Below are 8,068 nucleotides of genomic sequence, written 5' to 3'. Positions count from 1 at the left end.
TGTCTAATAAAGGCAAAACTTCCTTAAGGAGCTTAGTTGGGATGGGGTCTAGCAGGCATGTTGATGGCTTAGATGCAGAAACCAAAGTATAGAGTTGATGAAGGTCAATGGGGGAGAAATGGTCTAGATAAATTTTGGGCCTTGCTGCCATAATCAGGCTATCTGAGTTCGGGGTCAGGTCAGTTGAGGGTAAGAGGTGATGGATTTTATCTCGAATAGTTATGATTTTATTATTAAAGAAATTCATAAAGTCGTCACTGCTTAGGGCCGAAGGAATACAGGGCTCTATGGAGCTGTGACTCTGAGTCAACCTGGCTACAGTGTTGAAAAGAAACCTGGGATTGTTTTTGTTTTCCTCAATTAGTGATGAATAATAGTTTGCCCTGGCATGGCGGAGGGCCTTCTTATAGACTTTAAGACTGTCCAGCCAGACTAAACGGGACTCTTCCAGTTTGGTGAACGCCAATGTCTTTCAAATTTTCGCGATGTTTGTTTCAATTTGCGAATCTGGAGGTTAAACCATGGGGCTAATTTTTTTGTTTCATTATTTTCTTCTTGAAGGGTGCAACAGTGTCGAGAGCTGATCGCAGTGAGCCAGTAGCATTATCGATGAGACAGTCAATTTGGGAATGACTTAAGTTAGTAGTAGTGTGCTCAGGAGTTGTAAGACATGGTAATGATGTCAAAGCAGAGGGAATTAGTTTCTTAAATTTAGCCACTGCTGAATCAGATAGACATCTAGAAGAGTAGCTCTTACTGAGAGGCTTGTAGTCAAGTAATAAAAAATTAAAAGTTATCAAATAATGGTCTGACAGAGCAGGAATCTCAGGAAAGACTAATAAATCTGCAATATCAATGCCGTATGCAAGGACTAAATCGAGGGTGTGATTGTAGCGGTGGGTGGGTTTATGTACACACTGACTGAAGCCTATTGAATCCAAAAGTGTGGAGAAAGCAGAACTAAGGCTGTCACTATTAACATCCATGTGAATGTTAAAATCCCCTACGATAATAATTTTGTCTGATTTGAGCACTAAACTTGATATAAGCTCAGAGAACTCAGATAGAAATTCAGAGTATGGGCCGGGGGCGCGGTACACTATGACAAATAGAATTGGCTGTAAAGTTTTCCAGGATGGGTGAGAAAGACTAAGAAAAAGGCTTTCAAATGAATTATAGTTTAACTTGGCCTTAGTGTGAATTGCTAAGCTTGAATCAAAAATAGCAGCGACTCCCCCTCCTCGGCCAGTGTCCCGCGCAACGTGACTATTTATATGATATTTATATTATATTTATATTTGTAAAGACATTAGTTTTTCACTTATATCTGCAGAGGGGGAGTGGCTGTATAACATATCTAACTCAATTATGTCATCGGTTAACTTTCTAATGCTTTCAATACTTGTCTTTTTTCTATTTGCACAATAAAAAATTACCTGACCCCTCAAATATGCCTTTAATGTCTCCCACACACGACGGAGACGTATCAGGGGTTTGATTAATATTAAGAAACAGTTTGATTTCAGATGATATAAAAGCTGTAAATTCATCAGAAAGGAGTGAGGAATTAAATCACCACAGGCGGTGGCTGGGTTGCACTTTAGGAATATGCATCTTCATTAAACCATGATCAGAGATCATTATGGCTCCATAATCTCAATCGATTGTTAAATGTAGTATTTTTTGTCAAGAAAAAAATAATTAATTCGTGAATACATTTTATGGACTGGTGAGAAGTAGGAATACGCTCTCGTGGTTGGATTACGGAAATGCCATAGATCTGCTACACCTTAAGTCTTATGGAAAAGCTGGATAGCATGTGCTGATTTTGACAGAGATGCCCTCTTGGAAACACTCTGATCCAAGATGGGGGTGAGTACACAGTTTATATCTCCACCAGGTATAAGATGGTGCATTGTCATGTTAGATAAACGAGAAAAACCTGGTGAAGAATGTGGGATCATCCCAGTTTGGGGGTTAAAGACAGGCTAAAATGACAGGGAGTGTATATATCTTTCAAACCACAATGACATATTGGCCAGCTGTGTCAGAATGTACACTCAATACAGTAAATGGTATGTTTTTGCGAATCAAAATAGCTACCCCCTTAGCCTTTGAATGGAAGTTAGATTGATAAACCTGACTTGTCCATCCCCTACTAAGATGCAATTTATCTGATGAACATATGTGGGTCTCCTTTAGAAAAGCAATGTCTACTCTGAGTTGTGTTAAGTGTGAAACGATTTTCTTAAACTTCACTGGGTGATTGAGTGATTTGACATTCTAACTCACAAAATTAACTAGGCAACCATCACATGTTTTAACATCATTTACACAGGCCGTAGCCCATTAGTATAGGATAGTGTGTCATGTATGCAGCTCACAGGCATCAAACCACAATAACAAATATGAATACAAATAAATGTAAAAACAAACGTCTGGTAAAATAAATCTAGAAAGCATTCAGATCCAGTAATTCCCTAACCCCCATCACCTACATAAACAAGGTGATTGTGACCTCCCTTACCAAAAAAATCCACACATTGGTGGATAATAATTGGGAACTACACAGGTAGTCGTTTTAGCTCGCATCAAGCCTCAAAACATAAACTTATTCACAGTGATACACAGCAAACTTACATAGTTGTACTTTAAAAGATAAAATAAGAAATCCTTTGATTAAAAAGAAAGGGAGAGGGAAAAATGAGCTAGTTATAACCATCTTTTAATAAGTTTAACCTCCAATGCTAAAACAGAATGTTACCCAAAATTCTCCAATGACAGTAAACTGATCTTTAGTTGTCTAAATAACTAAGGGTGATCGACATTGTGAGCAGACAGAAGTATTAATAATAATAATAATAATTAAATTCCCCACCATGCGACTATTATTAACCTTAGTAAGGAAAGGTAATCAAAACAGGCTAAAATAGCATAACATGAGGGTTCAGCTAGGGATAATTTTAAGAAACATGACCCACACTCGGGCACATACTCAATAATGATCCATCAAAACATTCCTTGGAATAGTGTCTCACCTTTAAAGTGGAAAGCTCTAGATGGTAAACGTTACATGTGGGAATATATGAGATGTGAAACAATAATATGAGCTCATAAATGAGGACAGTCTACACTGTAGCTGCAAAGAGGGAGTCTCAGAGTCACTTGCTGGCGTCCATGAACGAAATAATGTTCTTGCTGACGTATGCCATAGCTTTCTCAAGATCAGTAAACTCCTTATCTTCTCCCCTGTAAGTGAGTCGAAGTCGAGCTGGGAACGAAATACCATACCAGACACCCTGTTGGTTGCGAAGAAGCCTCCACACATCCATGAACACAGCCTGAGCTTTGGCCACACTTGGGGTATAGTTGGTGACTGGATCCCGATTAAAACGAAGTGTACCACGGGTGCGGGCACAGCGCAGCACCACAGCGCAGTCCTACAAGTAATGCAGTTTGGCGACGATGGCACGCGGTTTTCCATCTGGCCTTTTCAGACCCAGGCTCCGGTGTGAGCGGTCGATCAGTGGCTCTTTTTCCAGTTGGAGTACCTCAATCAGCAGACTAGAAACCATGGCTGTGGAGCTGGAGCCGGGAGTCTTGGCGACGCCAAGGATCCTTATATTACATCTCCTCATCCGGCCCTCCATATCATCACATTTCTCCTTCAGGTTCAGCACTTCTGCCTTCAAGTCACTCACCATATTTTGCAGAGCAGACACTTCATCCAACCATACCGAAATTCCCCACTCCAATTCTTTAACACTGACCTTAACTTGGTCTAGGTTTGATTTGAGGGCTGCGGTGTTGTTGACAATTTTGGTTTTCACCGCGTGCAATTTGTTCTTAAGAAAGTCGAAATCTTCTCAGAGGGCATTTTTCAGTTCCGACTTTATCGTCGCTGCAATATCTGCTTTCAGTGAGAGGAGGTTTTCTGCCTTCAAAACCTAGACATCCCTCTCTCTGTCGTCCGGTGGTGTTGGACTCGCTCGGCCTGGGCTTCTGGCAGCACTCTGGTCCGAGGTTGGTTAGGCATTGTATTAGATGAAGCTGTGTGTCCATATTTCTGCAGATTCGTTGCCATTTGCGCATTTCAGTGGAGTTGCTTCATTTTAAGATAGAGAAGAGAAATAGTTTGCAGGTCTACAAGCTTAAATGCACTGTTTAAATCTTGTTGAAAAAGGAGGCTGAGCAGGAGCTCTTGCTAAAGGAACCCCAGGCGGATCTCATCCAGCCCTGGGGCCCTGCCACTGAGGAGGTTTTTGACCACCTCGGCAACCTCAGCCCCAGAGACGGGAGAGCCCACCTCCGAGTCCCCAGGCCCTGCTTCCTCACCGGAAGATGTGTCGGTGGGATTGAGGAGGTCTTCGAAATATTCCTTCCACCAATCCACAGTGTCCCGAGTCGAGGTCAGCCACCATACACAGTGTTGACAGAGCACTGCTTCCCCCTCCTGAGACGCCGGATGGTGGTCCAGAACCTCTTCGAAGCTGTCTGGAGGTCCTTCTCCATGGCCTCACCGAACTCCTCCCACGCCCGGGTTTTCACCTAGGCGACCGCCGTAGCTGCACTCCGCTTGGCCTGCCGGTACCTGTCTGCTGCCCGTGGAGTCCCACAAGCCAAGAAAGCTCGATAGGACTCCTTCTTCAGCTTGATTGCATCCCCCAGCAGAATGAGGGAATCGCCAGAAGGAGCACTCTCCAGCACCCCCTTTAAGGACTTCAAAAAGGGTGGATACTCTGAACTGCCTTTTGGACCATAGGCACAAACAACAGTCGGGATCCGTCCCCCGACCCGAAGGCAGAGGGAGGCCAACAACTCGTTCACCGGGCTAAACTCCAACATACAGGCACTGAGCCGGGGGGCAATAAGTATTGCCACCCCTGCCCAGCTCCTCACACCAGTGGCAACTCCAGAGTGGAAGAGAGTCCAACCGCTCTCAAGAAGACTGGTTCCAGAGCCCATGCTATGTCTCGAGGTGAGGCCGACTATATCTAGTTGGAAATTCTCAACCTCGCACACCAGCTCAGGCTCCTTCCCCACCAGAGAGGTGACGTTCCATGTCCCTAGAGCTAGCTTCTGCAGCCGAGGATTGGACCACCAAGGTCCCTGCCTTCGGCTGCCGCCCAACTAACATCGCACCTGACCCCTTTGGCCCCTCCTATGGGTGGTGAGTCCACAGGAAGGAGGTCCCACGTTGCCTTTTCGGACTGAGTCCAGCTGGGCCCCATGGGTAAAGGCCCGGCCACCAGGCGCTCGCCATCGAGCCCCACCCCCAGGCCTGGCTCCAGGGGGGGCCCCGGTGACCAGCATCCGGGTGAGGGAAACTTTGAACCATTCGTGTTTTTCTTCATGAGGAGTCTGGTGAGCCATGCTTTGTCTGGTCCTCCCCTAGGACCTGTTTGCCATGGGTGACCCTGACAGCCCCCGACAACTGAGCTCCTAGGATCACTGGGACACACAAACCCCTCCACCATGATAAGGTGGTAACTCTGGGAGGGTTATGCAAAAATGTATTATTTCAAAAATCACAGTTGTGTTTTTAGGGTTGTTGGACTACTATTGGACTACTAAAGATTGAACAGGCATTATAATTCACCTGAGAACATTTTTTTAAATATATTTTTTGGGGGGCATTTTCCCTTTATTCAGAGGACAGTTAAAGAGAGACGGGTATGGTGGGAGAGAGAGGGGGGAATGTTATGCAGCAAAGGGCCGCTCGAACCTGGACCGCTGCAGAAGCCTTAGGCATATGGGGCATGCACTCCACCTGGTTAGCTAGAGGTCGGCCCACCTACCAATATTTTACCAAAACATGGAATGTTTTGGTAATGTTTTCAGAGGCAAGTTTTATTTTAGTTCCCAGAATGTTCATCATAAAATTATGGTAACATTCTCAATAAACATCCAATTTTTTTTTATTTTTTATTTTTTATTTTTTTTATTTTTTTTTATTGTTAACATATCACATTACATTACATTTTCATTATAAAAACAGGTATGTAATGTTAGTTGTCAATTATGTTCTGAATGTTGCTTTGAAGTAACAAAGCACTGTGATGGTAAAATTGGCGGGATAGCCATTTATTATTCAATGAATGAATGACTGAATGAATGAAACAAGCAAACAAGCAAGCAACAGACAGGCAACACACTTAAACAAAGGTAGAATCTTGTGATCTTGTCAAATCTTGTGCCTGACCAAACCCAACCCCAAGAATGCTACACTTACAAAAGTTAGAGAAATTAAAGAACCTACCTACCTATCTACAAACCTAACCAAACACAGTCGAAGCAGCTGCCCAGAAGGCCTAGTGTGTTAGACATAATTGCCTATGGTGTGGTGCTCGAGTGAAATGTTGTTTTTAACACAACAAACAAAACCAGAGTCTATTCGCCAGAGCCCAGCTCCCTTACAAACAACTGAGTGCCTCGGTGCGAGTTAACGTTAACAATCAGCAAGTTAACAATTACGAGCAAACTAACAACAAACAACTCGAGGTACAGGGCACAGAGGTGGACTGTTCACATGAAATCACAGCTGCGTACTGGCGAAGTTACTGCAGACTTTTATTGTCTTCAGTAAAAAAACACATAATCCCACGTTGGACCGTAGGACGGGATGCTAGCGTGAGACGTCGCGAGATTTGTGCGATTCAACATGGCGTTGCCCTTCTGAATGTAAACAGCTCAGCTCAACCCCAAACGCCAGCTTATACAAGCCCAATAATTCAGTTAAACTTACTGTTACACGTTCTCCCCGTTCTGCAATAAATCTGTCTGATAAATCCTGGACGAAGAGACCGTGGAAAGCCTGCAGGATTACGTCGACGAGTGCTATTACAGACTCGTCATGAGGAAGGCAACCAACACGCCAACTTCTTCCTCAAAGAGAAGCCGCTCGGAGAAGTCTCCAAGTGCCACCTCGTCGCCCGAAAGAGACTACGGAGACATCCTAGACTCGATAGATAGAAAGCTAAGCAGCTTTGACGCCCGCCTGGCTCTGGTGGAAGTCCTCCACAGAGAGTTTCAGGCGCTACGTGAGTCTCTGGAATTTAGCCAGCAACAGGTGGCCTCGCTAGCGGCTGAAAACCAGACCCTGAGGAGCTCAGTCAAATCGCTCACCGAGGGTATGACGAAGCTCTCCGAGGATAACAAACGGATGAAGGAGTCCATCCTCGACATTCAAGCGCGCAGCATGCGAGACAACCTGGTTTTCTCCGGGATCCCAGAGCGGGCAGAGGAAGATCCCGAAGCGTCCATCAAGGAGTTTCTCCAGAAACAACTGAAACTCCCAACGGACACTGTGAAGAACATCACCTTCCATCGGATCCACCGCCTTGGAGGGAAGAGACCAGATGGCCGGCGCCCGAGACCCATTGTTGCGAAGTTTGAACACTTCAAGCAAAAGGAGCTGGTGAAGAGCCGAGGCAGGGAGCTGAGAGGAACGGACTTCAGCGTGAACGATCAATTCCCCAAGGAAATCCTGGAGCGCCGCAGATGCCCGTTCCCAATCAGAAAGAAATTTATCGACGGAGGATCCCGGGCTATCATCACTGTGGACAAACTCTACGTTAATGGACAGCTGTTCCGTGATCCAGAAGTCACTCCTTGGCTCTACTGAATGCACGTCCTCTACCACACTTAAAGGTAGTCTCCGAGTAAGGTAATACAGAACACAGAACAATTCCTCCACTAATTTCCTTTTGGGCCTTTATGAACTAAAATCACAGTGCACGTCTCATAATGTACTGTTTTCCTTCCAGACTGTTAATCTGTATATTTGTGTTACCTGTTCTGTTTGTTTTGTTTCCTGTTGTAGTTGTTGTAATGTGTCACCACTTATGCTTAAATCCATCGTGTTTCAATGATGCTCAGTCCAACTACATATTTTACAAGGATACACTTGTCACAGACATACACACGCACACATACAAGAAAACAAATATACAACAACTTGTTTATGCAGGTTCCTCAGAAAGGCAGCTGCACACATCTAACACACACACACACACACACACACACCCACATACACACGCACACCTCCACTTATTTAAATTACAATATA

This window comes from Plectropomus leopardus, chromosome 4 (genome assembly GCF_026936395.1).
Source record: "Plectropomus leopardus strain MGB_pleo_1.0 chromosome 4, ASM2693639v1, whole genome shotgun sequence".
NCBI lineage: Eukaryota > Metazoa > Chordata > Actinopteri > Perciformes > Serranidae > Plectropomus > Plectropomus leopardus.
The sequence above is the reverse complement of the archived record's forward strand: the minus strand, read 5'-3'. Positions refer to the sequence as shown.